A 12642-nucleotide genomic window follows, 5' to 3' on the forward strand; every position below is an offset into this window, starting at 1 on the left:
CGTCATGTTTCCATGTGTTCAGAGCTGTTGAGGTGATGGCACTGACTTAGTGGGTGGCTGAAGGCAGTGGTCTCCTTGGAGAGGTTTTCTCATTCCCAACTATGTGTTCCTGTCACCTCTGTTCCTTGTCAGAAGTTACCAACCCCACAAGCTGTGTTTAATATAATTCTGCAAGGCTATGTGTATTGGGTTTGCATGGCAAGATTTTGGTAGTGGGGGGGCTGCTGTGGTGGCTTCTGTGAGAAGCTGCTAGAAGCTTCCCCCATGTCTGACAGAGCCAATGCCAGCCGGCTCCAGACAGACCTGCCACTGGCCAAGGCCGAGCCCGTCAGCGATGGTGGTAGTGCCTCTGGGATAGCAGATTTGGGGGGAAGGGGGGGAAACCCTGCACAACAGAGACTGCAGCCAAAGAGAGAAGTGAGAAGATGTGAGAGAAACAACCCCGCAGACCCCCAGGTCAGTGAAGAAGGAGGGGGAGGAGATGCTCCAGGCACCGGAGCAGAGATTCCCCTGCAGCCCGTGGGGAAGACCATGGTGAGGCAGGCTGTCCCCCTGCAGCCCAGGGAGGTCCACAGTGGAGCAGATATCCACCGGCAGCCCGGGGAGGACCCCACGCCGGAGCAGGTGGGTGCCCGAAGGAGGCTGTGACCCTGTGGGAAGCCCGCGCTGGAGCAGGCTCCTGGCAGGACCTGCGGATCTGTGGAGAGAGGAGCCCACGCTGGAGCAGGTTTTCTGGCAGGACTTGTGACCCCATGGGGGACCCATGCTGGAGCAGTCTGTGCCTGAAGGACTGCACCCTGTGGAAGGGACCTATGCTGGAGCAGTTTGTGAAGAACTGCAGCCCATGGGAAGCTGGAGAAGTTCATGGAGGACTGTCTCTCGTGGGAGGGACCCCATGCTGGAGCAGGGGAAAAGTGAGGAGTCCTCCCCCTGAGGAGGAAGGAGCGGCAGAGACAACGTGTGATGAACTGACCCCAGCCCCCATTCCCCTGTCCCCCTGTGCTGCTGGGGGGGAGGTGGAGAATCTGGGAGTGAAGCTGTGCCTGGGAAGAAGGGAGGGGTGGGGGAAAAGGTGTTTTAAGATTTGGTTTTATTTCTCATTATCCTACTCTGGTTTTATTGGTAACAAATGAAGCTAATTTCCCCAAGTCAAGTCTGCTTTGCCTGTGATGGTAATTGGTTGAGTGATCTCTCCCTGTCCTTATCTCAATCCATAAGCCTCTTGTTACATTTTCTCTCCCCTGTCCCGTTGAGGAGGGGAGTGATAGAGCAGCTTTGGTGGGCACCTGGGGTCCAGCCAGGGTCAGCCCACCACACTGTGGTTCAATTTAAAAATGAAAGAAACCAGATATTAATCCTACACACGCACAAAGAGGTATAAGTCAATGTGATAGAACATTAGTGCAGTTTTGGAATCATGTTTGCTCTGTAGTATTTTGGTAGTGCCCAAGTCCATGGGATTTTAAAGTTGTGGCAGAACTTTTTTTTTTTTAAATCAAAGGGTTACTGAAAATGTTTCTCACAGTTTGAATTACTCTGTAAAAGACAAATTGAAGAAATACTTGACCTTTTGCAGGAATCTTAGAGGGGAGGAGAAGAGGATCACCTATCAAAATGAGGTCTAATACAAGCCGCGGCACAGGCAGAAGCTAGATTTCATTGGCTCTTTTGTCAGAGAGAAATTGAAGTCTGGGCAACATTCCCAGGATTGGCATTATGATAAGAATGCACGCCTCTGGGTCTGTGTGCCAAGTGATCAAATTTTATTGTTGCTTCCATCCATGCAAGGCAACCTATTAGCCAGGTGGCGAGTAGGGCCCAGCAAGGGTCTGAAGCATGCTGGGAAAGTTGACTATGAAATTTGCCTGATGGCTAAACAGCATGGAGCCTAGGTATTTTTTGATAAATTTATTGAAACTCAGGAAGGCTTGTGAGGTCCATGGTATCACAACTAGCCTTATGTTTTCAGGGTTGTCAAATGCAGAAGACTGTTAATCGTGGGGCCAGTCTGTCTTCAGTATCCTGAGAGGAAGTTCAGATTGTGGATGGAGGAGCTTTGGGTTGAGTACCCAAAGTTCAGGTAAAACAGCTGAGTTTCAGATCTCTCTTGAAAAGCAAAAGTACTTGTTAGAGAACTCGGTTGGATACTTAGAGAGCTGTGGGATATGATGAAAGAAGGAGTTGCACAGCAAAAGCTTTAGCCCAGTTGTTTTTTTGACAAAGCTTGGCAAGTCAGATTCTGACTTGACCTCTCCACACTGAATGAACTGTCTGGCTTTGATGCGTCACCAGTGCTGCAGGCTGATGGGATTGCCTTTGAGGGTGGCCTGCTATATAACCGCGCTTTTTTTAACAGTGAGCTGTTGTCAGATTCCCTTTAGCCCCAAAGTGTGGAGAGTCAGCTGATTTTTCAGATACTGGCTCATTGGACAAAGAACATTTAAGACAACTGAGAGGAATACTGCTGCTTCACTGGGAGTGCAGAGCCTGCTTTCCCAGCACAGCAGGCTGTGGAGTCCTTCATATGACTCCAGATGATGTAGCTAGGTATGCCAAAATAAAATATTCAGGATACCCTCTAAGAAATCAGGAGGCTTAAACTCTTGCTATTATAGGAAATTACATCTGCCAGGGCAAAGTAAAAGCCTGATGGAATTTTCGGGCCCTACGGCTGACGCAGACTTTCATTATGGGTCAAAGGAGGTTTATGTCTGGATTCTTATGGCTCCAGTAATGAATTCCTTGTGTCACTAGATGCTGTGGAGAGTATGGTGTGTTGTGATTTATGCAGATTCATGTCATTCTGGAAAATGCATCCTGTCTATCTGTCTGGTACTGCACAGTCAAGAATTTATTTGGGTTCTAATACTTCTAGATATGCCCTGGGGCAATGATTTTTCAGGAGCTTGATAGTGTAGAACACTTATACCTCAGCAGGAAGCTCAGATGATGAAAACAGAAATGTGTAACAAGGGGAGGGAGAGTGCCTAGCTGTGAAGCAGTGTGTTGGTTCTTCACATATTACCTCTTCAGGGCGCCTTCTGTCTCTGTGTGAGCTTGCTTGATTGTAAGGCCTCAGAAGAAAAAGCTCAGCTTGTTCTAGGGTGCAGATTCTTTCCTTCTATGTAAAGGGACCAAATGATGTGACATGTTAAGACTCCTCTGATACCTCCTGAGTAGACAAGTTCTTTAAGAACCTGGAAGAGCAACTGTCTCTTTTCTACAAAAACATTCATGAAATAAATAAAAATTCTGTCTTGGTAAGAAGAAGGTTGCATGCCTCTGATAGAGAAGAATTTTTTCCTAAAAAGAGGGAGACCTGACTTAAAGAAAAGCAGCTGTCTTTTTTTTTTTAATTGTACAGATTTGTCCTGTATCTTCTGTCAGACTGTAAATGAAAGGTGAATCAAGACATTTTGCATTAGTGGCAGCAGCACTCATTATTCTACCTGCCTGCACAAACAACCAGCCAGGTTAGATTAGTACTTAAATTGACCAGTTGATGTTTAAGTCTGTATTATCTGTAAGTGATATCTTATTTTCATCAAACTGTTCCAAGGTAGTGTTTCTGAAGTTCTGTAAACCTCCCCACAAATGATTACAAATTTTTTCTGCCATACAGGATCCATGCAGTAATCAAAGACAACAAAATCTAGGCTTTCCAAGAACAACCTGGAAGTGCTGGAAAGATCAGTGGTATCCTGAAGTAATTTGAGAGTCTTGACCAGATATATAGAAAGGCCAAACCACTGTAATACAGATGTGAAGAACAGTATGACATATGATGTGCTAGAATATTGTATTATTCCTTGCATTTTTAATAACTTGCAAGAATAAATTGGTGATTGTTTATTAAAACTCAAGGGAATGTAGACATAAAACTAATTTTTAAAATAGCTTTCATGTAGGTATATTTTTACTTCAGCGATTTTGAATGATTTTGAACTAGCTTGCCTCAAGTATTGGATAAATGTGCTTGAAACATATTTCAGGCTGTTATTTCTCATCTTACTACCTGGAAAACTTGGTGTCCAGAGGCTGGAAAGCGATATGCTTGTTCAGCCAGTTAATTTTATTTCATATAATGGTCCCATTGAATTTAGAAGGGCTGTTTGTTCAATGAGATGTTCTTGCTCATACACCTAACTGTTTGACAGACAAAACTACCAAGCCCCAAATGTGCCACAGGTGGTATGATGTTTGCTTTTCCCAGCATACTGTGGGGTTTTTCTCACATGTAAATTTGTTGAAAAGGTTTTCTTAAGAAATGCGTATCCTTGGACATGAACTTTGAAGTAGGATTTGGAAATTTGGTATGGCTGCTTTCCCTTTAAAATTCCACTCAAATTTCACAGCTATAGTAGATTTCTAAAAGCAGTATACTCACTATTTTTCAGACTTTCTAGCTTACGGCAACTCTGGCTAAATTTTCTAGTGGCAGTCATGAGACTGTTAACTGAAACATCTTCTAGGCTGCCATCTGGGCCTGCAGTGTATTTTCTTTGTGCATAGATTTCTAACAAAAAGCCTTTTGTTTAGGACTATAGTTTACCTGAAAATGAATAATTTTGCTTACGAAACCTCTCCCGTCTATGGTTAATAGAGCCATCCGCTGGCCGTGAACTCTCTTGACACTGCATACAGACACATGTTGCTAGCACCACCTGCTTTTCTCCTTCTCCCCTTTGTTCCCACCCCAATTGTCAGATGCTGAAGGTTATTGCCCCTGTTATTTTCTGTTTGAAGTGTTTGTCTGTTATCACCCTAGCCCATGTCTGTGACATGATCAGAATTTACAGGAACTTTAAAACAAGTTCTGTTTCATAAATTGGAGTAAAGGTATGATTAGCTGAACAGCTAACCCTGCAGAAGTGAAGCACTGGTGGCTGGAGGAAGTAAAAAGAGCGGGAAAGAAGTAACTGGAAGCTGGAGTGAATGGTGAAGTATTTAACCCATAGTCCAATGAGTCCTTGTATGATCATGTACTTAATTGCAATTGAATAGCTTTTAACTGTTATGTTACTTTAATTAAAGTTACTTTCCAAACTTATGTTCCTTAAATACATATAATTTTGCATTTAAAATGCACACTTGAGTTAGAGATGTCTAATCACAGAAAGATTTGCCATTTGCACCCTTCTGTTTCTAAAAACTGTGGTAAGTCAATTTTCATTTAAAGGTAAGCCCTTCTGAGCATCTTGTCTTCTGCAGTTGCAGATTTCACATGTGCCAGCCTTTCCTGTCTGTTTCTGGGCTAAAAGCTGCAATGCTTATTCAGCTATAGATTTGTCAGGGTACTGCATGTTTATAGCCACATCAGGAATGCCCTTCATCTACCTCTGGTGCCTTATTCTGCTGTAAAATTTCTAATTCACACTGAATTTGGTTGGTTTGGGGTTTTTTTTAAATTCAAAATAAAGGGCAATTTTCAAATTTTGGCCTATTTCCCCAACGGTAACAAGTAACAAGATGCTTTCAGGAGGAAGAGATAATTTAAGATAGATAAAGTAATTGGGCTGAAAACTGGTGAGGCAGTTGGGGCAAAGGGGAATGAACTGGAGGAACAGAGCGCAGGGGGAGTCAAGTGCTGTGAACGTTTTTTGCTTCAAAAGAGAAGGGTGAGGAAATGAGTTGGATGTGGCCCTGGAGCTGGAGGAACTGGAGGTAATGCAAAGGGAAGGAGGATCTAGAGATAAGTGGGAAGACAAGAAAAAGGAATCCACAGTACAGTTTCCTCCTCTAGGTGAGTCAGTCTGACTTGAGTTTTGCCCACTTCAAGTCCCTGCTGTATGTCTGTCCTGCTCATGGCTGTTGGCTCCTGCCCTCTGCCCTGTGCTAGCAGGGTAGCCCTTTCCCCCCCCCCCCCCCCCCAGAATGAGGCTTAGATCAGCTCAGCTTAGATATTCTGACTGTTCCCTGGGACCTGCCAATGGCAGAAAATTTACAGTTCTCTGGATCTAACTCAGTAATTAGTGTATTAATGTAATTCAGATTTTTCTTTTTCCAGATTGGGTGCTGATATTTCTGACTTAATAGTATATGAAGATCCCAAATTTAATCTTAAAACTTAGAAAAATTCCCAGATAGATCTGGAATTAATATGTAACTAGTGACAAGCACTGTGAGGGTCTGTACTTTTGAATTTGTTTGTGCTTCTTGTAGTCATTGTAGTAGACCAAGTTCTAATAAAGTGAAGGTGGAGTTGTGCAAATAATTTATTCAGTAGTTTTATTTTGTTCTTGATACCCCTTCTCTGGAAGATACCATCAAGAATGACACTAAACATTTTTAAAAACTAATCCATTAATAATTATGCATGTTGGATAACTGTATAAAATAAATATTTAAGTCAATGGATTTTTATAAAATTAAGTATGTTCTTAAGTAGCATCTCATGCTGATGAAGACATGGAAGAAATAGTAACATAGTGATGTCACTTGCATAAATTAATAATTACCATTAACTTCAGTTCCACCTCTGATGGAGGTTTTGTAGTACCCCTTTTAAAAAAGGGAGAGATGAATTTGGAACTGACACAAAAATTCAGTAAGTCATAAAAGAGGCTGTGTCCATGTTACCAAGCAGTGTGGTGTAATAGGATCAGACTGTCAGGTGCTGAGAACCTGGCATCCATGCTATACAGGTTGTGAGAGTTTTATTTCAAGCTGGTCCTCATTTGATTCTGTGGCTGAATTCCTGTTAGTGGTTGGAGTGTATAGAATGCACACCTGAAGCTCATTCTCTGACCTAGTTTTATTCAAAAGAAATCTGCTTCATGTACTTGGAGACTGCTTTGCAATGTAAAGCAAAGCAAGGAAAATAGGGTTGTTTGGGAGATTGACTTCAAAAGCGCAGTCTTGATTTGAATTAAAATGCTAATGTAGACATATCTAGAGTTGTGCAGGTCAGGAAGTTCACTAAAATAATTTTGTTTCGTAAGAGAGCTTGGGTATCAGATACATGGGAGTGGGATCAGGAAATGCAATGAATGCTTACAAAAATTAACAGTTACTAAGAATTTCATCAATTTGGGAGTTTGCAAAAAATATCAAGAGGACATCATTTTAAAAACAAAACAAAAAAGACCAGCATTGTTCAGAAATGTCTTTACCCTTATAAAGCAGCCTCTTTAAATAATACAAAGAGGACTTTGCATAAATCAGATACTAGATACAGGGGGATTGGAGGTATTGTAAAAACAGAAAACACATCAACCTTTTCCTGTTTATAGTTGTTTCTTTTGGAGTCCAACAGAAGATGAACTCAAGTTCTTTGATTATAGAGAAAGAGATGGATATATTTTTCAGGTTCTTTACAAGCTTACTTCAAAAAAGAGAAAACAATCTCCACAAATACTCTTGCATGGCAAGAATGTTTTTTCAGTTTTACCATGGAAGAAATAACAGTCAAGTGTCAGCCTGTCTGCTCAGTGGAGACAGTTGTCTTTAAGAACTGGTGCTATCTGATATTCAGGATGGTTTCAGGTTACCATTTTACACAAATTTATTATTTATTACCAAGACTATTAAACCTCAGTGTGTGAGGAACAGTGCTTATAAATTGACATGGGGACAGAAGTATTCTGACCTTGTAATGGTAAAGGTCTTTATGGTGCTTAGAAAGGAAAAGAGAAGGAAAGTGGGTGCTGAAACTCTTCCTCTGTTGGAAATAGTGCAGGCACATGGTTTGTCCAACCCTATTCACAGTACTGTTGGCCTTGACATTCAAAAATAACTCATTAAATCTCTACACTGTAAGATTGGCTGTATGTTTTTTAACAGTATAGCTGGATTACTGGTGTTTGAGCCTTTGTGTTATTTTTAAGGTTATGTCTGCAGTCATAAGACTGGGACTTCTAAATGATAAAATTCTTATATGATCTTTTTGAAAGCTTTGGATGATGGAAACATTAAAATATTGTGACACTGTGACAAAATGGGAAGAGTTGGCAATAGGTGGCACATACTGAAGATGGAATCTAAGTAGTAAGGCTGATAAACCCAACTTAGCTATCCACAATGCATTTGAAAACTTTGGGACTTGACACAAGTCAGGCTTGCTCACAATTGTTAAGAGTGCCAGGTAAGAGCCTGTGCTGTGCTTTTCTCTAATGCTTGGATGTATGCCAGTTCAAAAACACAAACAAAAAATCAAACCCACTGTATTGCCAGGACTTTTTTCCAAATTCTTGACTTGCTTTTTCTTCCCAGGAGTAATCATGCCTGTGTGCAGCTACAATAAACCTATTGATTATTTCTCGGTATATTGCAGTTCCTTGTGTAGTGGAACTAATGGGGTGACACCAGTGGTTTTTTGTTCTGAAGCTGCAGTCTTACAGATTCTCCAGTGTTTAATAAAGATTGACTTGTGCATTGTTTGTTTGCTTTTTCCATTGGTGTTGCCAACAATGTGTCCTTTGTCTAGTCTGCTGCCTGTTTAAAAAAAATAAAATTAAAAAATTGGAGAAACCTGCTATCTGGACACTTGCAAATCTGGCTGGTATAGACCACGTGAATCCAGGAGTTACTGGGAGAGATCAGAAAGGCTTATTTTCATAGGAAAACTATCTACAGAGATTTTTAACACCCTTCTTCCCTGACATCACTGTTCCTCTAAGACAAACCTGTATCTAAAGGATAGAAATATTTTTTTTTAGTTTTTATTTTTGACGTATATATGTGAATAATATAAATTATTTTAAATGCTTTTTAGTATCAGTATTTTACAAATATACTGCAACCATGCAACTATTAGAAACGCAGGAGGCTAAGAAGTTTTTTTTAGCTAGGACCAGTTCATAATAGCAGATGGCTTCCATAATTCCAGATACCAGTATCTGCAATGTGCAGTTCACATTATGTACTGTAAACTATCAATACAGTTTCTTTAGATATCTTAAGTCAAATTCTCTTCCTGTTTTACAGATTAATAGAAATATGCATTTCCGTAATATCACCTTTGAACTAATGAAGTGGAAGTACAGATGAAAACAGTCTGGAGGAAGCTTGAAGTACAATACAGTTTCATTCAGTTTTGTAATTCTGAGGTAAGGTTAATGCATGCAAAATTTTATTTCAAGTATTTCAGGGTAAAAAGCATATGATAAGCAGTAACCATATCTTTCTTACAAACATTTCTGAGCCTTCTTTTTTTATGCTAGTGGCAGTCTTTAATACCATGCTGAAACAGCTGCTTGATCTACTCTCTGTCCATGTTTCAGTTATGAAAAAAGACAAAACAGCCTCAACTACAGAGACATTTGTTGTAGAAAGATACATTGGAAAACAGTTACCATATCAGACAAATTTTGTTTGGTACAATCTGTCTGGTCATGGTTGTTACTAATGCTTTAGTTGAAATACGAGGACTGGTAACACAACTAAGTTACATGCCTGCTGGGCATCTTGTCTCCCGGCACAGTGATTGGTACAAAATGTTATTATGCTGGGTTTTTTTATTATTATTGCTATTAATAAAATGTTATGGGGTTTTTTTAATACTAAATTCCACTGCCTCGATATCTTAAAGGCATTCCTGTGATTGATTATGAGTTACGGGGGCATTTGGTTCATAGTTTGCTTTGTGGTGTCTAAAGTTTTTTTTTTTCCTTTATGTAACCAAGAGGCTAAGTGGAATATTCCTTGAAATGTTAGATTTCTGACATATTTGAGAGTTCTCTTCTGCAACATTAAATCTGTTTAAAAAACAGATAGTGAGCACTGGCCCTCCTACATCTAGCTTCTCACTGTTCCAGTTTTGCTTAACTAGAGCTGAGGCAGTGTCCACATACAGTGGTTTTTAAGCTGTGATGCTGTTGGCCCTTCTCACTTTTTCCCATTTGTGTTAGAAATGGGGTCTCTGTAACAGGTGGGACAACTTCAGAGACTTAGACTAGCAGGTTTCACCAGTCGTCATCTGCTTGTTCTCAGCAGAAGTTTGTGTCTCGGATTATGTTATCTTGCAGATTTTGGCCACTGTTACAAATAGATGTTGAACCCCTTTTCAAGAAAACAGAAACTTTACTTACAACAGGACTGTGCTTCTGACTTACGGAGATCAGCCAAGGAATCTTGACATATATTTGACATTAATACATTTGTCTGACAGAGAGAAGCACGTACCCTCTTTTGGAGGTTAAATTTTAAAGAAACAATTCCAAGGGAAAGATCAGCATTGAATTCAGCTAACGCATATTTTATCTTTAGCTGACTTATTGCTCAAAACCTGTAACTTTCTGTACACCATAAACAAATTCACAAAGCTATAAAGTTGGAACTCATGTTGACAAGTGAAATGTTTGTAGTCAATCTACACTACTTCAGGTGAGGAAGATGGTTATCTGGTCTACGTGCTGAATGCATGTCTTGATGATGTATGTTAGCTTCCTTCACCTTCCTAGTTTACTCAGGTTATTTTATGCCTGACAAGACAAGAAGACGGGCAAGTGCTATTTCTTCTCATTCAATCACATATTCCTAAAAAGATGTTGGATTAATTCAAAGGCCAGTTGTACTATGCATCTTGCAAACAAAGCAACAGTTAGCATAGATTTAAAATACTTGAGTCCTACTAAAAACTAAAGGACTTGGAGTCAGTGCTGAAAATTACAGACTTTGTACTGCTACAAAACCAAGAACTAATTTCTTCCTTTTTTTTCTTCCTGAGGAGAGGAGCAGTTCATTTCTCCTCCAATGAGAGGGACAGTTGAACAACAAATAACAGTTCTCAAATTATTTATCAATAGAGGACTCTGCAGATGAGCAGCTGTCTTGAAAGATCACTCTTTTGTCTATTGGAAGAACAGTTTCTATTCTCAGGCTTGTAATTCCAAGCAAATTTCAAAATTGAGATTAAGTGTTTGGGAAACATGCATACTGATAGAAGACTGTATTTTAAGACCTATTAGTAGCATTAAATAGCTTCATTAACCTATATGGTCTTCTGTGGACACTAGAACCACATCAGTCATTTAGAAGAGTGATCAATATGCTAAAGTGAAAGGATAATCTGTGTTTGGGTAGATCTCAGGGTTTTATAGGATTAGAGAATGGTAGAGGGTAGAGAATGGGTCATCATAAAACAGTTTTTTCCATCACTCTGCCCTCTGTTCTCAATGATCCCACTCCCAAAGCATTTAGAGCTGATGCAGTATTTAGAGGAGTAGTGTTGTAAGCTTTATTAATGAAAAATCTCCCTCCTTTCATGTAAGAGATTTGAGGGGAAGGGTAATGCTTGGAGATGCCATGTATAGGTGAGCTCTCTGAATAAAGAATACCAATAAATGCTAATTAGTATGTCTTCTAGATACCATACATGTTTCCCTCTTAAGTGTCTTTGATATGCTATCCTGAATTGAAATGAACTGAAAAATGGGTGGATGCCCTTCTGTTACAGAGAGGGGAAAAAGAGAAGGGCTTTTTTTGCTGATACTTCTTATTTTGCTGATACAGCTGGGTAAAACCTTTCCGGTGTCAGGTGGCAGGGCATAAGCATATACAGTTCGATTGAAAACTCTGGATGCAGTATCTTTTTGAAAAGGGGAAACCAAAACAAACCCAACACCCTGTGTCCCCCCCTTCACAAGTTACCTTTTTTCCCTTCTTGTCCACTGTTTTTTTAAATAGTAATACCATTAGCAATGAATGATTGGGGAAGGAGCTTGTTTTATGTTTTCCCTGTATGTAAGTAGCTGATCTGGCAAGAAATAAATGGCAACACCACTCCACCATGAAATTTCCCTACCTTGACACAGCTTGCCCTGTTTTTACTAAGGATTATGGGCTTGTAAGTCAACAAGCACACAAATGGCAAGAAGGGAGCTTATCAGAACCAAATAAAACCAAGTCATTTTGCTGATCATTTGTGTTCCTATGTTTTCATACCTTTATACTTGAATTTCAATAGCAAGGTGACAAAGACAAAAAAAATAAGGTTACCAAGGCCAAAAGAGGGAAAAACTATAAATACTGGATGTGGACAGAGTGCATCATCCTAGACGTTGATCAGACATTTTATGTACTTCCCAAGCGACAGATCCCTGGTGGTGTGTTTTATAGCCTGACCTGCTTTCAGGTGTCTTTTGAGCCCATTTATGATTTTGACACTCACAAAACCCTGTGAAAGCGAGTGCTTTGGTTTTAAATGTTTGTTATATACAAAGGATGCATTTTGTTTGCATCTAAAACTGCTGCCTGATAATTTATTTGTTGGTTCCTTGGTGGTATACAGAGAAAAATTGTGATTAAATCTCTCTGGTCATCTCCTCCATGTTAAGGTTGAATGAAGAGTATTATACATCTCTCAATTCCCAAGAAGCTTTATTTTAATCTTTCTTTAATATGGAATCTCTCTGTAATACGGCCCTTCATTGTACTTTTGCTAGTTCTACTCTATTTTTTGAGACAGTGTAAAATTTCCTTACATCTTAGTAGTGTAATTGTCTGTCTTTTAATTGCAACTGTGAATTTGTGCAAGTCTTTAGCATTTCTAGTGTGATGGAACTACAGAAATACAGTTTAGTATATTATACCTAATCAATATAGCTATGTATGCTGAATTACCTTCTGCAACTGGTCTCCTGTATCATGTTGTCTCTTTATTTACCATAAAGATTTTGGTTGTATGATTATTTTGTTTTCTTT

At 39.8% G+C, this 12642-nt stretch overlaps 1 protein-coding gene across 3 annotated transcripts in view; it reads left to right on the top strand.

The window, feature by feature from the left end:
• The window catches only part of BMPR1A (bone morphogenetic protein receptor type 1A), an 85658-nt gene that overhangs the window by 31621 nt on the left and 41395 nt on the right, over positions 1-12642 (top strand). For 2 of the 3 annotated variants that reach the window (XM_052798850.1, XM_052798851.1), the window contains exon 2: positions 8926-9047. The exons of the other annotated variant lie outside the window; for it this stretch is intronic. The gene's annotated coding sequence lies outside the window, so the exon portion shown is untranslated. The remainder of the gene's footprint in view (positions 1-8925; positions 9048-12642) is intronic. 3 annotated transcript variants of the gene reach the window in all.

The sequence above is a fragment of the Harpia harpyja genome, chromosome 10 (genome assembly GCF_026419915.1).
Source record: "Harpia harpyja isolate bHarHar1 chromosome 10, bHarHar1 primary haplotype, whole genome shotgun sequence".
Taxonomy (NCBI): Eukaryota; Metazoa; Chordata; class Aves; order Accipitriformes; family Accipitridae; genus Harpia; species Harpia harpyja.